This window comes from Phodopus roborovskii, unplaced genomic scaffold, assembly GCF_943737965.1.
Source record: "Phodopus roborovskii unplaced genomic scaffold, PHOROB, whole genome shotgun sequence".
Classification (NCBI taxonomy): Eukaryota; Metazoa; Chordata; class Mammalia; order Rodentia; family Cricetidae; genus Phodopus; species Phodopus roborovskii.
This window is the reverse complement of record NW_026126515.1, coordinates 10,802,572-10,818,782: the sequence shown is the minus strand read 5'-3', so window position 1 is coordinate 10,818,782 and position 16,211 is coordinate 10,802,572.

The following is a 16,211-nucleotide window of genomic DNA, read 5'->3' as shown; positions in this document are numbered from 1 at the left end:
CTATTTCTTGTTTTTCCAATATTCCCATTGTGTTGTGCATTTCTTAGTACTGTAAAAAATATTAAAGAAAGGTCATCTAAAGGAAACAAAGATATATTTTGGCTCCCAAGTCCAAAGGAGTTTCATTTTATTAGCAGCTAAACATGAAGGAAGAGTACCATGGTGGAAAGGCATTATAGGATAGAGATGCCTATTTCATGGTGGCTAGGAATGAGAGACAGAGGGATGAGGGGCAGTGGGGTGGGGTTGAGGGGGTACAACTTTCAAACATGTCTCTTTTAAAATTCAAACCATCTAGTATATTAGGAATACCAAATTGGGAGCAAGCATTCCACACAGAAATTTGTGGGACACATTTCAGATTGAAACTGTCACACCCATAAAGATCAAAGTCATGGGTAGTAGCCTATTCATTTTTCAGGAGCACAAGGGCACAGTAGAAAGAGAAGCACAAATAGCCTGTCAATAATGTACTCAACACCTAACCCTAGCCAAGGTTTACACATTCTGGGGATGATTGACAGAGGAACTAAGAGAGAGAGAAGTTATCATATTTATTATCTATTTCTGATAGCCAAAAGTACATGTGGGCTGCAGGCAGCCCTCTCCCTCATCAGTTCAGTGGGGCCTCTTTAGGGAAATGGTCCTCCTATTGATCTGTGTTTTCCAGAACTTAGACATACTCCTGGTGTTTGTTATATGCTTAATAAGCACTTGATGATTAATTGATTTTCAGTCATTGTTTATACTGATTCTCTTAATTAAAAGTATACTTAAGTAAAGAATCTAATGTTTTGATATTGAATTTAGAAAATGCCAGAAAATTTCTTGAAATCCATTTAAATTGTTTTGTGGTCTTATTTTACATAAGAATTATTTGTGAGAGGTTCTCTTTTTTTAAGAAATTAAATAATTAATATATGTGAGAGGACTTTAATGAGTCCATGGAGAAATTATATCCCTGTTAGTTTTCCAAAGGGAGATAGTGGGATTTTCTCAGAAAAATAATTGTCATTACATATCATGATCCACTCAAGATCATTCCATGAATATCTTTGCTTATGAATTAATTATAATTGACCTTTCCTTTTCTCTCTTGGAAATGCCACAGTTTGGACAATAGATGATTCTTTTTCTCTAAATCAGGAGATACAGATATATATATAGTCTCAGCATTTTCATCTGTGTCCTAAGATTTGATGTTTACACAACCTGTGGTCTCAATGAGCTGAGCATTATGATTTAGATACAGCTTCCCCGAGTGGCTGTTATAATGTTCTATTTTGTCTTCCTTCACCCTGCCACATCATGTCTGAGTGTTTTTCCTTACAGTATTATCTACGTGCCATTTCATGATTTGAATACACACCTACTATCTTTCTCACTTCTTGTATTTTAAATAAAAAGGTCTTTAAACACAGATTGTTTTGTTCACATTTGTAATCCGAACATGTAGAACAATGCCCGATATGTATTAGAAGGGCAATAAATATGTGCTGGTTGGCTAACTGAAGTGAAAACATATTGTTAATGCTAAAGAAGATAGGTGATAATGACATAACAGCATTCACTGTGCCCTTACTAAGCTGGAATGGGTCAATTGGTTGACAGTCAATTTGGCTGAGTCGTGGAAGAGAATTTGTCAGGTGCAAAGAACAAGAAGCCAAAGCTAGAATAATAATGACTCTGCATCCTATAGAAATGGTCCTTCTTTCCTTTTCAGTGGTGATGGGTATACTTTTTTCTTGATATTTTCTCTTAATTGGAAGCCCTGTGTAACATCGACCACTATCCAGTGTAGGATATCTTTGAATGCAGTAATGCCATTACGTGGTATAAAATTCAGCTAGTGTTCCCATCCGAGGTGTTAATAAGGTTACTTTCTTCTCAAAGAGCTCTTCCACTGTCACAAATAACTTGCATGGAAGGGCAGTATAATTTCCTTTTATTTATTATAGTAGTTAAAGGTCAATGGATTGAGAGGCATTCCAAACTAAGTGCCATTTTCTTCCTGAACAAGTTTCTGTAACACTGAACAACAGACTACAGAGAAAAGGAGAGAAGTTATTTACTGTGTTGAATTGCAGAGGTGGCTACTGCGAATTTTTAAAATCCATGTGTGGTGGTTTGAATAAGAATGGTCATATAGGCTCATATATTTGAATGCTTAGTCACCAGGGAGTGGAACTCTTTGTGAATTAGAAGATGTGAACTTGTTGGAGGACATGTGTACTGGGGTGGGCTTTGAGACTTTTATAAGCCCACACCTGACCCGGTGTTCTTCTGTTTTTCTCCCCACACCTGTGGATTACATTGTAACTCTCAGTGACTGCAGAATTACCATGCTTTCTGCCATGACATTAATAGACTAACTTTTAAAACTGTAAGCAAGCCTCCAATTAAATGTTTATTAATTTAGAGTTGCCGTGGTTATGGTGTCTCTTTATAGTGACTAAGACATTAGGTTAAATTATATTCTTTCCACTGAATAAGCAGATTTTTTAACTTGGTTATCTTACTATAAAATATGACAATAATCAGAAGTATATGAGTCAAATGTCATTTGGAAAATCACATGAAAACTAACTAAATAGATTAGGTTTCTAAATAATCTACATGTTTACTGTTATCATTTTCTATAATTCCCATGTTCAGGGTCTGTTAGGATTTAACTAGAAAAGACGTCACATTTCCATTAATACTCAAGTTATGATACCAAGCTCTAGGAGGAAATTGGCTTCCTTCTGTTGTCTTTCACCCAAGAGAGATTTTCCCCAGAGTTTCAAGGAGAATTGTGAGCTTCTGCTTTGTTTTGGTAGCTGCTACTTTTTCCTGATCCACTAATGACTACTTTCCCATAATCTCTAAAAAGCACCTTGAGAGAAGTATATAATCTTTTTTGAGGATTTCATCTGCAAGCTCATAACAAATGTGTTGTATCAGTAACTCTTGCTTACAATTGAGTCGTATTTTTGTTGTTATGATTTGTTTTATTCCTTCTGCATTAGCTCTGGGCATGACCAATTAACTTTATTGGCCAAAAAGTTAGTAGTAAACATGATTCATATAGTACCTTTTCATTTACTTCTATGGTATATTCTTTTGGAATCCAATGCCATGATTGAAATTTTATGTTCTCACATCTCCCATGACATGAGGAAGCCAAAGTTGGGTCAAAGAGTGATTATGTGAAGGTAACTCAGGGTAACAACTGGTTTATTCTTTCTCTATAGCCAGCTTTTCTGATTTAGTTGGGTTTTCTAGTACAATTTTGGAATAAATGAAAATTTCTTGCCACATTATTTTTGAACAATTGGTGTTATTGCTACAAAAGTACTCTGCAATTATAACCAAACCTTGGAACCATTGCTGCTACCCTTTATAGGCAATCAGCATGATGAATTGTGACTCAAACAATCTAAAGTGCCTCTCTCCCTCTGTTCAAAGCTTCATTGAGCCCAGACATGTTGGACACACATTAATGAGGCTGGGATGGTGTCCTGTGGACACAGTAGCCAACTGTGATTTGAGTGGTAGAGAAAGTGCCAGCTTGCTCTTGGCTTCTTCAGTCTTTGAAACCAAAACACTTGGGGGTTGAGCAACTGCACTCCATGCATGGTTTGCTACTAATTGTTCAACAGAAGAGGCCTGGGGCATTTGGTTGGTTTGCAAATCATATAACAGAACACTAGACAATAAACACTGCTGTAATATCTAGGATGACATTTTGGGGGCAATACCAATGGTTTCGTCTCTACAGACTCTTCTACCTGGATGCTCTCATTTTAAAATCTTCTTATGAAGGGTCATAGAGAAAAAAACTTTGATGCCAGGGGAACATACCTTTTCTACCAACCTCAGACAAAAATACCAGGGACTTTATTTCTCTTCCTTGGTTTTTACTCAATTGATAGATGAAGGCAAATATGGAATACCATTAAGTTAAAATCAGTGAAAGTGTTTGGAGTTTTGATTTTTTAAGGACCCACAAATAATTTTCCATTGGAATGTAAGTCTGAATGACTAGTGATCTAGAAGAGGAGTGAGCAGTGGAGAGAAGATATTGAACTCCAAAAAAGAGGCCCTATCTTGGTGTCTCCCCCCCAGACAAGGATTATTAGGGTTTATGAAGAAGGACTGCCTTTTAGGATTTGCTATGGCTATTTGATTTCAGTTTTTAAAGAGGCAAATTAATGAATGGAAAAGACACTGTTGGTTAGAAAAGGCAGCAGAATAGTGATAATTTGCTTGTAAGCAGTCAATAGCATATTTGAGAATATCTCATGAAGAGCATTCAACCTTAAATAGGATGTCTATACCACACCCCTTCCCTAAACGCTCAGGAGTCTAATAGGAAGAGGAGGTGGAAAGGTTGTAAGAGGCAAGGATGGTGCAGGACTCAAGGGTTACAGCATTTTCCAGACACTGCAGGGCTGATGCACGTTTGAACTTACAGAGACTGATACTGTACTGAGATCTGTACGAGTTCTAATTCGATAATATCTCAGCACAGAGGAGGGAAGTGGACACAGAGTCTCATCATAACTAAGGAGGTGTTTCCAGTTGATAGTTTCTGGAAGAAGGAAAACCAGTTTTCTTTAATGGAGTGATACTGGGTATCTCAACTATATTCAAAGGAAGACTTCATGATTGGGAATAGTTGAACAACAGAAAGCAGAATCATGTTTTGTTTTGCCTCTCTCTCTCTCTCTCTCTCTCTCTCTCTCTCTCTCTCTCTGTATGTACATATTCTTTTTGGTTTTAGTTTGCTTTTTTTCCCATTTTTTTAGACAGAGAAATAATCTTGAGTGGGTAATGAATGAATTCTGAGGACATTGTTAGAAAGGAAAAATATGATTGAGACATATTGTTTGAAAAAATTAAAAATAAGGAAAATGAAAAGAAAAAGCACCAGTAGAGAGGACTTTGAATGTTTCCATGAAAAATAAATGATAAGTGTTTCAATTGGTGGATAATCAGCTGATCTGATCATTATTCATTATATCCTAAATTGAAATACCACATGGTACCCACACATGTCCATATTCATTTTGTGTGAATGGTAACATTTTTAAAGTGTAGGAACATAACAAAGGGAAAGTAAGTTAAAGGTACTCATGAAACCACAACTCAGCACACATTACATGGATATAGGAAGCAGTTCAGTGAAGGGTAGGGAAGTAGAGGAGTTCCTGTGAAATACCAACAGTAAGGGATCTGCTTCTCCAAGCCTATGTGCTGAGCTCCAATCACCATATTTCAGTCATTTGCTGGATCTGAGTGAATTGGGAGGAATAAAATGAGGGGAAGAAACTAGAGATTTTATGTGCTACCCTGCTTTTGGAATCTTGGTTCCTGGGACATTTCTTCTTCTTTTTTTTTTTTTTTTTTTTTTTTTTTTTTTTTTTTTTTTTTTGAGGAAAAACAAAATAGCTACAATTATATAGAATTCTCAGAGTTTTTTCTCTTCAATCCTCACCCCCTATTCATAAGCTTGTGAAAGCCCGTCAATGGAGTGTATATATGTAGTAGGAGTTTTATTATAATTCCTGATACATAATTGCTGTCGTCTCTTCTCACAAAGGTTCCTTCTTCTAGCAATGCTTGGCCTATGACCTAAGCTTAATGAAGCTTAAAATGGGAATATGGTAGCACTGGGATCTGTGTTCATTCTAACACAGATCTGGGAGCATTAGGGAGTAATATGAGAGTACAAAAGGAAGAGGAGAAAAGACTAGGGAACTTACCTTTCCTAGGGCATGGTCATCGGGACTTTTAGACATCAGGAATTATTTTTCCTCTGTGCTCATGTCAGATCTCCCAGAAACCACATGAAGGGTGCTTGCTTCCATCTTCCCCAAAGTCTTCTAAGAAAATCAGCCATAAGAGATCCAACACACACACACACACACACACACACACACACACACACACACACACACACACCTCTTTCCAATACAGAACAGTAATATCAACAAAAACAATGATTCTTGAGAAATAACATTGTCTGGGAGGAATTAATCTAGTCTTGAGGCCAGAAAAGGCCCATCCGTATGAAGACTTATGAGTAGAATAAACAAACAAATAATAAATTGACAAAGGAGTGGAAGGGGAAAATTGGGGCTCCCTATGGCAAAAAGAGAACTAGAAAGGCCTTACGGCCTTAATGTATTAAAAACATCATAATGTAAACTTAGAACAAAATACATAATACTATTTCTCACAATTAACTCAGTAGAAATTAATCAGGTTGAATCTATTTGTTAGAATGGAGCTCTAGCTAGATAACATTTGGCAAGAGTTATTGGAGACTGGGAAGCAATGGGGTGGCTACTCCATGAATGCAGCTATTTTCAGACTGAAGTTTTTGTTTTGTTTTGTTTTGTTTTCATCACCAAAGTCAGATGAAGCACTAAAGGTAAAATAAGGACATTGTAAAGTCCAAGATTAGTATTGCAGAAAAATAATGGACGGTACTGGAAATATACTTACATAATTTTGCCTAGAGTCAATCTAACTGGAAGAAATATCACAAGAATATCTCATGGCAAAAAAAATCTTCAAAGCTATTTTTAAAACAGTTTCACAAATGTCCAATGCAGCTAAGTCACTTGTGTGGTTTGTGGATTGCCAAGTGCTCAAAGAGATGCACGTCATCCAGGCAGAGATGAGATAGGAGCCAAATGTCAGCTTCAAGTTATTGAAACCCTCCTAACAACATACATTCACTCAGTACCATTCAGTTTAGTAAGTGATACAATGCTATCATTTTACCTATTTCTTGCATATCCCTCAGGGGTTAAAATAGGAAATAGTATTTTTATTCTTCTATGTAGAAGAAAAAATTGAGGCACAGCACGGTTAAATAACTTGCCAATACCAAAGAATTAGTAAATAACAGAGTAAATTTTGGATCTTCTGACTCATAGTCTGGTGATCATTCCAAAAATAAGTTCACAGGTTCAATTCAACTTACCTTTCCCTAGGGTACTTCATATCTGTGAATTCATCAAAGAAGATTTTATCGAACTAGCTGGTATTCATAAACCACTGTGTTCTACACCCCCCCACACACACACACACAATAGTAAGGAATTTGGGATGTTTGGCCTGGAAAAAATGAGGGGAAAGGGGAACAGGAGACTTCCAAATGCAGTTTGTTAGCTCTCATTGTATTATATTCAAAAGAGCATACTGAATTCCGCAAGGTAATAAATATGATGAAGAGAAAGATTTAAAATTATCATTATATCTGAAGTCCACATTTCTAATCATCATCAGGTTATGAGCTATTTGGAAGGTGCCAAAGTAAAGTATAAATATTTACTTTACATAATGAAACAGCCTTACAAATACTATTTGTCCACCCATCCATCAACCAACCAATCAACCAACCAACCAACCAACCAACCAACCAACCAACCAACCAACCAACCAAGTTACATATTGTTCTTAAGAACACACATTCTAGTTGACATTGAAAGCAACTGAACACAAAACACTAAAACAGTCAGAAACAGGAGATCAACAGCAACATGGATTTACTGAATCAATTTGGACACTGTGCCAGGGAAAGGAATGTTTTCACACTACATACCCTTTTCACTGTGCAGATGTGGCTCACACAGTACACTCATTGCTTCAGAGCAGACCTGAAGCCACAGTTTCAGTCAAGGTTCATAGACCTTGTACTGGATCTGTCTTTGTTGGGTCAAATTTCTACATAAACATCAGCCACAGAGTAAAATGCCATATTTGGATAAGCTAAGTATTATGGGGAAATACTTTAATAAGGCATAACATCTGGTGATGTTATAGTAACAAACATGAGGCCTAGGACTCTTGAAAGTTTGAGCTCAATTTGAGTAATTTCTCTTAAAAATAGTTTTGCTAATTTTTTGAGAATTTCATGATAAATTTTTACTTAAATAATATTTTTGCTATTTTAATTTCATACGATATATTTTGATCATGTTCATTCTCTTCCTTCAACTGTCCTAGATCTGTCCCCACCCAATTTTGTGTCCTTTGCCTCCTTATACACATCGAGAACTATTTGTACTTGCCAAGATTTTGTGAATTAGGGGCCACTCCTTGGAGAGTGGTCAGTGTGGTAAAGCTTACACCCTTAAAGAAAACCAACTGTCCTTCTCCACACAGTTATCAATTCCCAATAACTTCTCAGGTATAGGTGGTACTTGTACCTACCTTCATTCTCCATGTTTAGATTTTGTCTGGCTTATGTTTACACAGGTTTAGCATATTCTTCCCCAACTGCTATGAATTCACATGTGAAACTGTCCAGTGGTATCTAGAAAACACTTACTTTTATAGCCATCCACCATCTCTGGCTCTTAAAGTCCTTCTACCTCTACCATGATGATATCTGAGCCTAAAGTGCCAATATGTGATATAGGTACCACTTTTAGGGCTGAGGATTCTTCAGTCTATTACTCTCTGCAATGCTGGCCAATTATGCATCCTTGTGTTAATTGAGATCTACTGCAATGAGCTTCTTGATAAGTGTTAAGGTATAAATGCACTTATCTATGGGCATAGTGATAAGACATTAAGAATCTGTTTATCCCTGGTACGCAAAAGGACTTTGGGAGCACCTTTCCCATGGAGGGATACTCCTTTAGCCTAGAGGCAGGAGGGAGGGCCTAGACCTTACTCCAAATGACTTGACAGATTTTGATGATCCCTCCTGGAAGGCATCACCCTCCCTGTGGAGTGGGGGAGGGATGGGATGGGAAGAGGGATCAGGGGTCATGGGAGGGAGAAAGGGAGACAGGGAGAGAGAACTGGGATCAATATGTAATATATATATGTGTGTGTGTGTGTGTGTGTGTGTGTGTATACATATATATTTTTATATCCATTTAGCAGAATATAAGGTTCTCTACTAGGATGTATGACCCATCTAGGTATAGATTTGGCTCCAATAATGCTGTCAGATGTGAATTCCATCAATAATAAAGGGTTTGGTTACTCCTGTAACATCTTTGCCACTATTGTACTGGTGGGCATATCTTATCAGACTACATGTAGCTTACAAGATGCAAGATTCACAGTTAGACATGATTGATTATTACTTTTTTCTCCTCCAGTAACATGCATGCTACTGTCCAGCATTATAAAAGGTAGCCAGTAGGAATAATGAAGCTTCTTTTTTTTTTTTTTTCACAAGCACTTCTGGCAATTCTGAGCTAGGTGGCCTTCAAAGAAGATTTTAAAAGATACAAGAAGCAATTCTTTTGTGTATTCCACAGGAAAGAGCATTCTAGTCAGAGTAAAGAAAGATTGCAGAAGCCATGCAATGAAGTATACCTGGTATACAAGTAATGAGAAGAAGTGTATGGCTGGAGAGAGCTGAACCATGGTGCAGCAGGGAGGAAGGAAAATGAGGATGTACTGGAGCCTGGGTGGGGAGAGGAGAGACTGTTGGGTCCTTAGGTCACTGTGCGGAATTTGACTTGTACTCTCAGTGAGATTAGATCTTCGAAAAAATATTTGTATTTGTAACAAAAGGCAGATATCACTAGTAACTTCAGAACTTGATTCAGACAAAAATATCTTAAAATGTAAACTACTTCTGTTAATATATTTTATCGCAGGCAATATTTTCTTCTAGAACATGCTTGTGATTCCAAAATTCAGTTTTTAAAATATTTTGGAACTTCTGGAAAATAAAATTTTCATAGAAAAAATCACTGATAGATTTTTGAGAACGAGCAGATAGATTTTTAAGAAAGTACAGACTTTTAAACTTACCAATTATCTTTAGATTTTTCCACCTAAGTTTTCTTAAGCTAGACACAGTATATAATTTGTGTTCCTGTTTTTAAGGTAAGACCAAAGAAATTTGAAAGATAATGTAAGCAAACATGTTGTTAAAATTTGTTATTTGATTTACATGTATGCTTCACTTCAGCCAGGAAAGCATGTAGGCTAATTGAAGATGTTTACCTCACCCTGCTCTGCTCCAAATACTATCCCCTAATCTTATTCTGAGCTCTGTAGCAGACCACCTTCTCAAAGCCTCCTGTGTGCGCGCGCGCGTACACATACACACACACACACACACACACACACACACACACACACACACACACACACACACACACCATCTCCAGTAGATCACAAAAATCCTCACTGCCATACTTCCTTCCCCTAGACATACTGCTACATCACAGCCCCCTACTCTAGCAGGCTCTCCCTGGAAACCTGCAGGAGACTCCTGCCAGGAAAACAGCTGGGCTAACTGCAGATCTTCACCTATCACCACTCTCCTTCATATTCAACCACTAAGTCTCATCCTTAGCTCTGGAGCAGACCACCTGTTGCAGCCTCTTGCCTCCATCCTGCCCCCACCTCCATCTCCCGTATATCACACAGATCTTTCCCCTTCAACCTTTCTTCCCCAAACTCGTCCACTTTCTCTCAGTCTCCGAATCCAGCTGTAATTCCCTAGCAACCCACAGGGAGAGACAATTAGAATTGGGAGGGCGGTGTTTAAGGGGGTGGTGTAGAAAGCTAGTGTGGTGGAAAAGTCCTGGAAACTATGAGGGTGACCCCAGCAAGGACTTCTAGTAATGGAGGATACAGAGCCTGAACCAGCCATCTTCTGTAAACCTGCAAGGCTTCTAGTGGTGGTATAGTACACCAACCCAGGCACAAACAACCTGCCGAGACTGCAAGATGTGCTGGGACAATGGTGGCTCAGAGCTTATGGCAGTGGCCAACCAATGAGGCCTATACCAGGAGAGAGAGCCCATACCCTATACTGCCTGCATGCTCAGGAACCAAAAGCTGCATGGTCCGGGGACCTAGGGTGGAATTAAATATGCCTAGTCGGGAAAAAGTCAATAAAATGATTCCTAATAATATTCTGCTATACTCGTAGATCAGTGCATAGCCCAATTACCTTTAGAGGATATTAATCCAGCAACTGGTAGGAGCAGATTCAGAGACCTTCAGTCAAACATTAGCCTGAGCTGGGGAACCCCAGGGAAGAGGGGGAGGAAGGATTTGTAGGAGCCAGAATGGTGGAGAACATGGCCCACAGAATCAACTAAGCAAGGTTCATAGGGGCTCACAGAAGCTGAAGTGACAATCACTGAGCCTGCGTGAGTTTAGCTGTGTCTGCTACATATATGTTGTGGTTGTTTAGCTTGAGGTTTTTGTGGAAATCCTAACAGTGGGAGTGAGGATGTCTCTGACTCATTTGCCCAATGTTGAAACCCTTCTCCTCCTATTGGGTTTCATTGTCCAACCTTGATATGAGGATTTGTGTATAGTCTTATTGCATTTTGTTAATGCCATGTTCAGCTGATATCCCTGGGAGGCCTGCTCTTTTCCTGAAGGGAAACTGAGGGGCAGTGGATGGGGAGGGAGGGTGGAGGAATACTGGGAGGGGGAGGGGAGGCTGCAGTCAAGATATATTGTTATGAGAGAAGAATAAAAAATGTTCAACATTCCTAATTATTAAGGAAATGCAGATCAGAACTACTCTGAGATTTTATCTTACACATGGCAGACTAACTAAAATCAATAAAACAAGGGAAAGCTCATGCTGGCAAGGATATGGAATAAAGGTAACACTCATCCATTGCTTGTACAGCCCTATGGAAATCATTGTGATCAACCCTTAGAAAGTTGGAAATTGGTCTACTTCAAACTCCAACTGTACCACCTTTGGGCATATACCCAAAGCCCACTCCATCCTACCATAGAGACCTTTGTTGAAGCCTGTTTCTTGTTGTTCTATTCATAACAGCCAGAAACTGGAAAGAGCCTAGATGTTTCTCAATGGATGAATGGTTAAAAATGTGGTATATTTGCACAATGGAGTAATACTCAGCCATTAAATATTAAAATCATTGAATTCTGAAATGATAAAAGTAGAAAAATATTATTTAGAGTGAAATATCCCAGACACAGAAGAACAACTATGGATGTATTAGCTTAAATGTGGATATTAACTGTTAAGTCAACAAAACACAAAGCAACACTTTGTAGAACCATAGAAGTCAGGCATAGTATGAGGGACTAGAGATTGAGGGTGGAGAAATATCCCTAGGAAGTGGAAACAGAATAGATGTTTATGGATGCAAGTCAGGGGAGGGTACTGGAGTGAGAGGATCAAGTGGAGAGGATTTAGGAAGCAGGAACAATAGAATGAATACAGGGAGGGACAGTTTAGATTAAGGGCCAGTTCAGGGATAGTATGAAAGCCTAGAAGTTTCCTAAAATGTATACAATCTAAATAAAGTCGCTAAAAATGGAGGGAGGCAGAGCCCCAACTGGCCATCCTTCTCACCAATGAAACTTCTGGTACTAGGACTGGCTTAAAAGTAATTGAGTTGTTGGCCAAAGAGTTGGTCCTATGTCAATCTCTAAACATCCCTGACTGTTGTCAAGTCTATATGGTGCTTTCCACAAACTGAAGGCAAAGCCCTGTTGTTGAAGGCAGCACCTACACAACTCACTGAACAAGGAAAAGTTTATCCAGTAATTACAGAGAACCTTTCCACCTGGATGGTAGTGTCTGCAAGATACCAAAGGAGAAATGTAAACACCAAGTCAGCCATAAATTCATTGATCTTCAATAGTGACCTGCCTGCAAGATGAAGTAGGGCAATGTTCAATGACGGCACAAAGCCTATGGTAGTGACCAACCAATATCTGATTTGGCTTAAGGGCGACACTGGAACATGAAACCCATACTGAAACCTGCTTGGGTGACTAAAAACCTGAGAGTAGCTAGCCCAGGAATTTGGAGTAAAATCAAATACCACTGTCAAAAAACAAAACAAAACAAACAAACAAACAAAAGAGAGAGAACAAACAAAAATAAACTAAAACAAAAAAGCCCAAAAAAACCCCCAAACAAAAAACATAACAAATTAAAAAAAAACCCAACAAGTAATAAAATGAATCCTAATAATATTCTGTTATAATCATAGATGAGTGCCGTGCTTAGTGATTATCTGAGTAGCTTCTTCGTATATTACATGAGAATGTATAAAGAGACCCACAGCCGGACAATATGCAGAGAGTGAGAGATGCTGTAACCCTCAGCCCTAAACAGGATGTCTACATTAAATCTCTTTCCTTAAAGCTTCAGGGAACCCACTGTAGGAGGAGGCAGAAAGCATGAGAACCAGAGGGGAAAAGAAGGCCCTCTAAGTCAACAAGTTCAATGCACATATGAGCTCACAGACACTGAGGCATTGTGTCTTTGGCCTCCATAGTTCTGTACTTGTTTGGTTCCTATGAGTTTTGAAAGGAGTAAAGGACACTTGCCCCAATTTTTAACCCAGAAGCTATTTCCAAATGATAATGACTTGCAAATGAAAATTTAATTTCCTTCAGAAGTCTCACTGGAACAGTAAAATCCTCCTAAGGGTAGGCTGCATGCCCAGAACTCAGTGACATCTTTGGAGTTTCCATGCCTCTGAGTTCTTCCATATTTCTTATCTTCTTGTTCTTCTTGTTCTTCTTGTTCTTGTTCTTCTTCTTCTTCTTCTTCTTCTTCTTCTTCTTCTTCTTCTTCTTCTTCTTCTTCTTCTTCTTCTTCTTCTCTTCCTCCTCCTCCTTTTCCTTCTCATTCTCTCTCTCCTTATTATTTTATTTTCTTCTATCTTTTACCCTACTGTCATGAGACATCCACTCCACCTGCACCTGTAGCACTGACCATAGGTTTAGGTTTGGGGACCTGACCCCAGCTCAGTCTCTTGGTTCCGGTCGGATCACTGAGAGCAGCCTGAATGTGCTTCCTTGGAGTGGGAACTTGCAGGTCATTGGTTTTTCTGGTAAGTGACTCTTCCTGAATAAACCTCACTTAACCTGTATTGAGTCTAGTGAATCTTGATTCCGTGAATCCATAACCTATAGGTCTTATGTTTATCTGTATTGGCTTCCAGTTTAGTGTTTATAGGAGATTCTTGAGTGTGAAAATGAATGGTCCCTGCTTTTTGTGCTTTCTCTTAGGTTCTTTTCCTTCTGTTTGTTTTGTCGCATTCCAATGTGTTAGTTTTCTGTTATATATTATTATATTATATTATTATAAGTATTACCACATAGAAGCCTATGTTTTCTGATCAGAGGTAGAAAGGGGGTAGATCCATGTGTGAGAGGAGGTAAGGAAGAGCTAGCTGTTATAGAGGGAGGGGGAACTATAATCAGAATATATTATGTGATGAAAAAAAAACTGTATTCTATAAAAGAAAAAAGTGAAAAGATATTTTATTTTCATGCACACTCTGGCTCAGATAAATAATGGAAAATATCTTAGGATCTCAAAATGCCATGTTATTTTATTGTCCTTATACTCTGGAAATGGGAATTGTTGTCAGTGATTTCAAAAGCATTAGAAATTCTTATTTTATAACTTCTAGAATTAACATCAGAAATTCACACACACACACACACACACACACACACACACACACACAGAGAGAGAGAGAGAGAGAGAGAGAGAGATGGGGAGAGAGATTAGTGCATTAAATTTCTGAGAGTTAGAAGAATACCATCTTTATAGCTGAGACATAAGGACTGAACAATGTCAATGACCCCCTAAAGTTTACTATCAGCTTCCAAAGAATGAGGACAGAGATACTTCATCATATATAGTTGGCTCCATCTCTAAGAGATCTGCCTTTTCTCTGCTTCCTCACTTCTAAACTCATCATGGAGGGGTGAAAAGAAGAATGGTATGATTCTTATCAGGCTCTTCTGTGCCAAATAGATTTCTTCTTCTTTCTCCTCCTCGTCCTCATCCTCCTCCTCTTCTTCTTCTCCTTCTCATTAAGACACCTACTACTATGGTGGTCCCTTTTCTCCTATGCCGTCCAAGCACTAATCAATTCTAAATATTCTTTCCACCTCAATACCCCAGAAAAATTTTTCTACATATACTTTCATATTGCTTCTGATAAAACCTGATTAATTACCATGTGAATAAGAAAGAATGGGGTCATCTGCCTCATTTACACTTCACTGCAGTTTTATCTCTGTGATTTTACAAGGCCCTAGGTAATAGCCCCCTGTGTTCTACTGTCCAGCTGCTCCATTTCCAAATGATCAGAAAGATGGCTCTCCTGGATTGAGTCTAATGGGGGTAATAGAAGATCATAAGGTCACAGTTAATACCAGCCCTCTTTCTGTTCTGATTGTCATAGTTCTGGCTGCATGCAGCTGACAGAAGGTGAATCTGGTCAGAATCCAGCTGTTCAAAGCCAGCTGATGCGCTACACGTGTGCAATCATTTTAATGCTATTAAAATTGGCAGGAAAGAATTTGCTATTGCAAGCCTTCTGCATATTAGATCTGGTATTCTAGCCCACCACTTGCTAACACATGTGGAGTAAATATTATGTGGCCAGAGAGATTCTCAGAGCCAACAAGCACTATTAATTTAAGAGAGACAAGTGCCATCTAAAGTGGTATGCCATAAAACTTTCCAGGTGCACATTGTTTTATAACATAATGTCCTCTGATACAGTTATCTCTTTTAAGTGACATTTCCTCTACAAAATGAGAGTCAAGTCCATTTAAATGCCTGGGTTTTTTTTTTCCAGAGTTGAAGGGCTTGACCTCAAAGGATAGTTAACAAAAATTCTCAACTACCTGCATACAACAGTGGATGCTCTGTTAGTATTCCCAATTATCCATCGAGAGTATGTGTTCTCAGACCCTAATGGACATGTGGAAATGTGAATAGAACTAAACCCCATTTCTACAATGTTGGATTTCTTTACACACACACACACACACACACACACACACACACACACACTAAACTTTTTCCATCTTTGCTAAACACTTTTCATTGTGCTTACAATTTTTGAACTATAAACACAAAATAGCATGGATTTCTTTTTTTCTTTTTCACAACCTCACAGATTGGAGCTTTATTCCCTCATAGATCTTATGAACCTCAGCACACTACATTTTGTTCTTTTTTTTTTTTTTAAGTGAACATGATTCTTCTCTCTTACAATATGTCCTGACCATGGTTTTCCCTCTCCACTTCTCCTAGCTACCCCCATCTCCTCTCCCTCACATTCACTTCCCCTTAATTCCTCTTCAGAAAAGATCAGGCCTCTAAGAGGTGACAGCCAAACAACAAAAAACAAGATATATAAGACAAGGCAAAAGCACTCATTTCATGGGTGGACAAGGCAACCCAATATGAGAAAAAGAGT